Source organism: Sturnus vulgaris, unplaced genomic scaffold, assembly GCF_052056855.1.
Source record: "Sturnus vulgaris isolate bStuVul1 unplaced genomic scaffold, bStuVul1.hap1 Scaffold_156, whole genome shotgun sequence".
NCBI lineage: Eukaryota > Metazoa > Chordata > Aves > Passeriformes > Sturnidae > Sturnus > Sturnus vulgaris.
Window position 1 is genome coordinate 1,532,567 of NW_028276073.1, and position 8,074 is coordinate 1,540,640.

Sequence of the window (8,074 nt, forward strand, 5' to 3'; positions counted from 1 at the left end):
AGACCTGTTGCCCGTTTCATGGCTGGGTAGACCTGGTGTCCGCAGCAAGCCGTGGGTAGACCTGGTGTCCGCAGCTTGGTAGACCTGTTGCCCGATTCATGCCTGGGTAGACCTGTTGTCCGCAGCATTGAGTTGGTAGACCTGGTGTCCGCTGCATACCCTGGGTAGACCTGGTGTCCGCAGCTTGGTAGACCTGTTGCCCGTTTCATGGCTGGGTAGACCTGTTGTCCGCAGCATTGAGTTGGTAGACCTGTTGCCCGTTTCATGGCTGGGTAGACCTGTTGTCCGCAGCTTGGTAGACCTGTTGCCCGATTCATGGCTGGGTAGACCTGGTGTCCGCAGCAAGCCGTGAGTAGACCTGTTGCCCGTTTCATGGCTGGGTAGACCTGGTGTCCGCAGCATGCCCTGGGTAGACCTGGTGTCCGCAGCTTGGTAGACCTGTTGCCCGTTTCATGGCTGGGTAGACCTGGTGTCCGCAGCAAGCCGTGAGTAGACCTGTTGCCCGTTTCATGGCTGGGTAGACCTGTTGTCCGCAGCAAGCCGTGGGTAGACCTGGTGTCCGCAGCTTGGTAGACCTGTTGCCCGTTTCATGGCTGGGTAGACCTGGTGTCCGCAGCATTGAGTTGGTAGACCTGGTGTCCGCTGCATACCCTGGGTAGACCTGGTGTCCGCAGCTTGGTAGACCTGTTGCCCGTTTCATGGCTGGGTAGACCTGTTGTCCGCAGCATTGAGTTGGTAGACCTGTTGCCCGTTTCATGGCTGGGTAGACCTGTTGTCCGCAGCTTGGTAGACCTGTTGCCCGATTCATGGCTGGGTAGACCTGGTGTCCGCAGCAAGCCGTGAGTAGACCTGTTGCCCGTTTCATGGCTGGGTAGACCTGTTGTCCGCAGCAAGCCGTGGGTAGACCTGGTGTCCGCAGCTTGGTAGACCTGTTGCCCGTTTCATGGCTGCGTAGACCTGGTGTCCGCAGCATGCCCTGGGTAGACCTGGTGTCCGCAGCTTGGTAGACCTGTTGCCCGTTTCATGGCTGGGTAGACCTGTTGTCCGCAGCATTGAGTTGGTAGACCTGTTGCCCGTTTCATGGCTGGGTAGACCTGTTGTCCGCAGCTTGGTAGACCTGTTGCCCGATTCATGGCTGGGTAGACCTGGTGTCCGCAGCAAGCCGTGAGTAGACCTGTTGCCCGTTTCATGGCTGGTTAGACCTGTTGTCCGCAGCAAGCCGTGGGTAGACCTGGTGTCCGCAGCTTGGTAGACCTGTTGCCCGTTTCATGGCTGGGTAGACCTGGTGTCCGCAGCATGCCCTGGGTAGACCTGGTGTCCGCAGCTTGGTAGACCTGTTGCCCGTTTCATGGCTGGGTAGACCTGGTGTCCGCAGCATGCCCTGGGTAGACCTGGTGTCCGCAGCTTGGTAGACCTGTTGCCCGTTTCATGGCTGGGTAGACCTGTTGTCCGCAGCAAGCCGTGGGTAGACCTGGTGTCCGCAGCTTGGTAGACCTGTTGCCCGATTCATGCCTGGGTAGACCTGTTGTCCGCAGCAAGCCGTGGGTAGACCTGGTGTCCGCAGCTTGGTAGACCTGTTGCCCGTTTCATGGCTGGGTAGACCTGTTGTCCGCAGCATTGAGTTGGTAGACCTGTTGCCCGTTTCATGGCTGGGTAGACCTGGTGTCCGCAGCATTGAGTGAGTAGACCTGTTGCCCGTTTCATGGCTGGGTAGACCTGGTGTCCGCAGCAAGCCGTGAGTAGACCTGTTGCCCGTTTCATGGCTGGGTAGACCTGGTGTCCGCAGCATGCCCTGGGTAGACCTGGTGTCCGCAGCTTGGTAGACCTGTTGCCCGTTTCATGGCTGGGTAGACCTGTTGTCCGCAGCATTGAGTTGGTAGACCTGTTGTCCGCAGCAAGCCGTGGGTAGACCTGGTGTCCGCAGCATGCCCTGGGTAGACCTGGTGTCCGCAGCTTGGTAGACCTGTTGCCCGTTTCATGGCTGGGTAGACCTGTTGTCCGCAGCAAGCCGTGGGTAGACCTGGTGTCCGCAGCATTGAGTGAGTAGACCTGTTGCCCGTTTCATGGCTGGGTAGACCTGGTGTCCGCAGCAAGCCGTGAGTAGACCTGTTGCCCGTTTCATGGCTGGGTAGACCTGGTGTCCGCAGCATGCCCTGGGTAGACCTGGTGTCCGCAGCTTGGTAGACCTGTTGCCCGTTTCATGGCTGGGTAGACCTGTTGTCCGCAGCAAGCCGTGGGTAGACCTGGTGTCCGCAGCTTGGTAGACCTGTTGCCCGTTTCATGGCTGGGTAGACCTGTTGTCCGCAGCATTGAGTTGGTAGACCTGTTGTCCGCAGCAAGCCGTGGGTAGACCTGGTGTCCGCAGCATGCCCTGGGTAGACCTGGTGTCCGCAGCTTGGTAGACCTGTTGCCCGATTCATGCCTGGGTAGACCTGGTGTCCGCAGCAAGCCGTGGGTAGACCTGGTGTCCGCAGCATGCCCTGGGTAGACCTGGTGTCCGCAGCTTGGTAGACCTGTTGCCCGTTTCATGGCTGGGTAGACCTGGTGTCCGCAGCAAGCCGTGAGTAGACCTGTTGCCCGATTCATGGCTGGGTAGACCTGTTGTCCGCAGCATGCCCTGGGTAGACCTGGTGTCCGCAGCTTGGTAGACCTATTGCCCGTTTCATGGCTGGGTAGACCTGGTGTCCGCAGCAAGCCGTGAGTAGACCTGTTGCCCGTTTCATGGCTGGGTAGACCTGGTGTCCGCAGCATGCCCTGGGTAGACCTGGTGTCCGCAGCTTGGTAGACCTGTTGCCCGTTTCAAGGCTGGGTAGACCTGGTGTCCGCAGCTTGGTAGACCTGTTGCCCGTTTCATGGCTGGGTAGACCTGTTGTCCGCAGCTTGGTAGACCTGTTGCCCGTTTCATGGCTGGGTAGACCTGGTGTCCGCAGCATGCCCTGGGTAGACCTGGTGTCCGCAGCTTGGTAGACCTGTTGCCCGTTTCATGGCTGGGTAGACCTGTTGTCCGCAGCAAGCCGTGAGTAGACCGGTTGCCCGTTTCATGGCTGGGTAGACCTGTTGTCCGCAGCATGCCCTGGGTAGACCTGGTGTCCGCAGCTTGGTAGACCTGTTGCCCGTTTCATGGCTGGGTAGACCTGTTGTCCGCAGCATTGAGTGGGTAGACCTGTTGCCCGTTTCATGGCTGGGTAGACCTGGTGTCCGCAGCAAGCCGTGGGTAGACCTGGTGTCCGCAGCTTGGTAGACCTGTTGCCCGTTTCATGGCTGGGTAGACCTGTTGTCCGCAGCATTGAGTTGGTAGACCTGGTGTCCGCTGCATACCCTGGGTAGACCTGGTGTCCGCAGCTTGGTAGACCTGTTGCCCGTTTCATGGCTGGGTAGACCTGTTGTCCGCAGCATTGAGTTGGTAGACCTGTTGCCCGTTTCATGGCTGGGTAGACCTGTTGTCCGCAGCTTGGTAGACCTGTTGCCCGATTCATGGCTGGGTAGACCTGGTGTCCGCAGCAAGCCGTGAGTAGACCTGTTGCCCGTTTCATGGCTGGGTAGACCTGTTGTCCGCAGCAAGCCGTGGGTAGACCTGGTGTCCGCAGCTTGGTAGACCTGTTGCCCGTTTCATGGCTGGGTAGACCTGTTGTCCGCAGCAAGCCGTGGGTAGACCTGGTGTCCGCAGCTTGGTAGACCTGTTGCCCGATTCATGCCTGGGTAGACCTGTTGTCCGCAGCAAGCCGTGGGTAGACCTGGTGTCCGCAGCTTGGTAGACCTGTTGCCCGTTTCATGGCTGGGTAGACCTGTTGTCCGCAGCATTGAGTTGGTAGACCTGTTGCCCGTTTCATGGCTGGGTAGACCTGGTGTCCGCAGCATTGAGTGAGTAGACCTGTTGCCCGTTTCATGGCTGGGTAGACCTGGTGTCCGCAGCAAGCCGTGAGTAGACCTGTTGCCCGTTTCATGGCTGGGTAGACCTGGTGTCCGCAGCATGCCCTGGGTAGACCTGGTGTCCGCAGCTTGGTAGACCTGTTGCCCGTTTCATGGCTGGGTAGACCTGGTGTCCGCAGCAAGCCGTGGGTAGACCTGGTGTCCGCAGCTTGGTAGACCTGTTGCCCGTTTCATGGCTGGGTAGACCTGTTGTCCGCAGCATTGAGTTGGTAGACCTGTTGTCCGCAGCAAGCCGTGGGTAGACCTGGTGTCCGCAGCATGCCCTGGGTAGACCTGGTGTCCGCAGCTTGGTAGACCTGTTGCCCGATTCATGCCTGGGTAGACCTGTTGTCCGCAGCAAGCCGTGGGTAGACCTGGTGTCCGCAGCATGCCCTGGGTAGACCTGGTGTCCGCAGCTTGGTAGACCTGTTGCCCGTTTCATGGCTGGGTAGACCTGGTGTCCGCAGCAAGCCGTGAGTAGACCTGTTGCCCGATTCATGGCTGGGTAGACCTGGTGTCCGCAGCATGCCCTTGGTAGACCTGGTGTCCGCAGCAAGCCGTGAGTAGACCTGTTGCCCGTTTCATGGCTGGGTAGACCTGGTGTCCGCAGCATGCCCTGGGTAGACCTGGTGTCCGCAGCTTGGTAGACCTGTTGCCCGTTTCAAGGCTGGGTAGACCTGGTGTCCGCAGCTTGGTAGACCTGTTGCCCGTTTCATGGCTGGGTAGACCTGGTGTCCGCAGCAAGCCGTGAGTAGACCTGTTGCCCGTTTCATGGCTGGGTAGACCTGGTGTCCGCAGCATGCCCTGGGTAGACCTGGTGTCCGCAGCTTGGTAGACCTGTTGCCCGTTTCATGCCTGGGTAGACCTGTTGTCCGCAGCAAGCCGTGGGTAGACCTGTTGCCCGTTTCATGGCTGGGTAGACCTGTTGTCCGCAGCATGCCCTGGGTAGACCTGGTGTCCGCAGCTTGGTAGACCTGTTGCCCGTTTCATGGCTGGGTAGACCTGTTGTCCGCAGCATTGAGTGGGTAGACCTGTTGCCCGTTTCATGGCTGGGTAGACCTGGTGTCCGCAGCAAGCCGTGGGTAGACCTGGTGTCCGCAGCTTGGTAGACCTGTTGCCCGTTTCATGGCTGGGTAGACCTGTTGTCCGCAGCATTGAGTTGGTAGACCTGGTGTCCGCTGCATACCCTGGGTAGACCTGGTGTCCGCAGCTTGGTAGACCTGTTGCCCGTTTCATGGCTGGGTAGACCTGTTGTCCGCAGCATTGAGTTGGTAGACCTGGTGTCCGCAGCATGCCCTGGGTAGACCTGGTGTCCGCAGCTTGGTAGACCTGTTGCCCGTTTCATGGCTGGGTAGACCTGGTGTCCGCAGCAAGCCGTGGGTAGACCTGGTGTCCGCAGCATGCCCTGGGTAGACCTGGTGTCCGCAGCTTGGTAGACCTGTTGCCCGTTTCATGGCTGGGTAGACCTGTTGTCCGCAGCAAGCCGTGGGTAGACCTGGTGTCCGCAGCATGCCCTGGGTAGACCTGGTGTCCGCAGCTTGGTAGACCTGTTGCCCGTTTCATGCCCTGGGTAGACCTGGTGTCCGCAGCTGGGTAGACCTGTTGTCCGCAGCAAGCCGTGGGTAGACCTGGTGTCCGCAGCATGCCCTGGGTAGACCTGTTGTCCGCAGCTTGGTAGACCTGTTGCCCGTTTCATGGCTGGGTAGACCTGTTGTCCGTAGCATTGAGTGGGTAGACCTGGTGTCCGCAGCATGCCCTGGGTAGACCTGGTGTCCGCAGCTTGGTAGACCTGTTGCCCGTTTCATGGCTGGGTAGACCTGGTGTCCGCAGCATTGAGTGGGTAGACCTGTTGCCCGTTTCATGGCTGGGTAGACCTGGTGTCCGCAGCAAGCCGTGGGTAGACCTGTTGTCCGCAGCATGCCGTGGGTAGACCTGGTGTCCGCAGCTTGGTAGACCTGTTGCCCGATTCATGCCTGGGTAGACCTGTTGTCCGCAGCAAGCCGTGGGTAGACCTGGTGTCCGCAGCATGCCCTGGGTAGACCTGTTGTCCGCAGCTTGGTCGACCTGTTGCCCGTTTCATGGCTGGGTAGACCTGTTGTCCGCAGCAAGCCGTCGGTAGACCTGTTGCCCGTTTCATGGCTGGTAGACCTGTTGTCCGCCGCCGGCCTGGAAGTACTCCAAGGGGTCGCTGTTTCTCGCTGCCTCCGGCTATGTCATCGTAGAAGGCGGCGTGCGCCACTGCGCCCCCTCGGTCACGTACATCGGTTCTCTTTCCGGCCTCCGCCGCTTCGGGCCCATCTGTCCGTATTATGGGAACGAGGTGACGGGCCGTATCCCCACAGGCTGTTGCCGTGCCTGTGTCCGTGGCGGAGAAGGGCGGACGCGCGTGCGGTCGCCAGGGCCAGAAGAACACCGCCGATGTCGGGGCGAGTCGCGTGGCTTCGTCCGGCTTCCCGTCTTACCCAGTTCGACTGGGACAGGTTAGCCCAGAGAGAGAGACCGATGCGATCCGAGAGCCGCTCCCCGGCCCAGGCGAGGCTGCGTGCTCAGTCGGGGGAGAAGCGAGAAAGCCCCCAGAGAGACCGATGCGATCCGAGAGCCGCTCCCCGGCCCAGGCCGAGGCTGCGGGTTCAGTCCGGGGGAGAAGCGAGAAAGCCCCCAGAGAGAGCGATGCGATCCGAGAGCCACCGCGCTCCCCCGGCCCAGGCGAGGCTGCGTTGTTCCAGGCGGGGGAGAAGCGAGAAAAAGGCCCAGAGAGAGGGCGAGAAAGCCGCGAGTGTGTCCCGCTCCGGCCCGGCTGCTGCCGGTTTCGTGACAACGGGGAGCCGGGCGCCCGCTCGCTCCCCCGGGGATGGTGGCGGGCGAGGCGGCGGCGCCTCGCCCCTTTTCTGCCCGGCCTTAAGCCGGGGCCCCGCCCGCTCGCCGGGTGCGGCATTTCTTCGGCTGTCGGTCCCGGTGCACGCTGGTGGCCGGCAGCCGGGGCTGGATTTCTGTGGGGCCGGCCCGGGGTTGTGTTGAGCCTGCCCGGGCTTTCCCTGGCCCCCCTCCCCGAGAGCCCCCCGGGCGTGGCTCGCTTGGCCGAGGTTGGCTGCGCCTCGTTTCCCGCTCCCGACCTGTGTTGCCAGAGTTGTGTCCGTATCGAAAGGGCAGCGGGGGACATGCAGTGGGGCGTGTGGCCTCGCCTCTCGGCTTCGCTTGCTTGCCTGCGAAGGGGGGCTCGGTGACGGGAGTGTCCGGCCCTGCCGTGTGTTGTTGAAGTCGTCCCCCTTCCTCGGCCCTAAGCCGGGGACCCGCGTGTAGCGGGCAGAATTTTTCCGGGGCGGCGGTCGGCCGCGGTGGCCGGCCGTGTCCCCCCCCCAGGACGGACCCCGCAACCCAACAGAGAGCGAGCGAGCGAGTGAGCCCCCGAGAGTGTGTCGTGGGCGGGGCGGCGGCGCCTCGCCCTTTCTCGGTATCGGCCGGGCGCGATCGAGGCACCGTGCCGGGGCGGCCCGTGGTGTCTGGCCTGCCCCGGCTGCCGTGGTTGCCGTTGCCGGCGGGGGCTGGGTTTTGCGAGCGGCTCCGTTCTTTTTTATTAAAGCGTGCCGGTGTGCGGGGCAGTGTGGGGGTGCCCGCCCGGCCTCCGTTCTTTTTCTCTCGCGGCCCTAAGCCGCGGCACCGAGAAGCGCGCGCTGACGAAGGGTCACGGGCCGCCACCGAAGCGAAAGCGAAAGGCGAGAGAGAAGGGCTGGCTGTGTTGGCGAGTGAGAAAAGAGACCGTATGTCCGGTGGTTGGAGGGGTTTTACGGGAGGAGTTGAGAGGCGCGTTCTCGCCCCCACCCCTGGCTCGTGACCCCCGTGGCTAGCACGGGTCGTGCGACGCATGGCGTGCTTTTTTTTTAGTTTTTTTTTTGGTGCGGTGGCTTGCCCTTCCCCCCGGCTTTTTTTCCGGGTGGGAAGCCGATCGCTGCGAGGCGGGCGAAAGCCGGTGGCCCGCGGCGTGGTCGGTGGCAGCTGCTCCGTTTTCCGTTGTCTTGCGGCCCGCGGGCGGGTGGCGGCACCCCCCGCTCTCTTCCTCTGCTGCGTGATCGATCCCGAAGGTTGCAAGCGGCCCGCCGGCGTCGGGGGCCTAGGGAGCGTCGGGGAGGCTCGGCGGCGCCAAGGGAGGGCCTCTCGGGGACGTGTC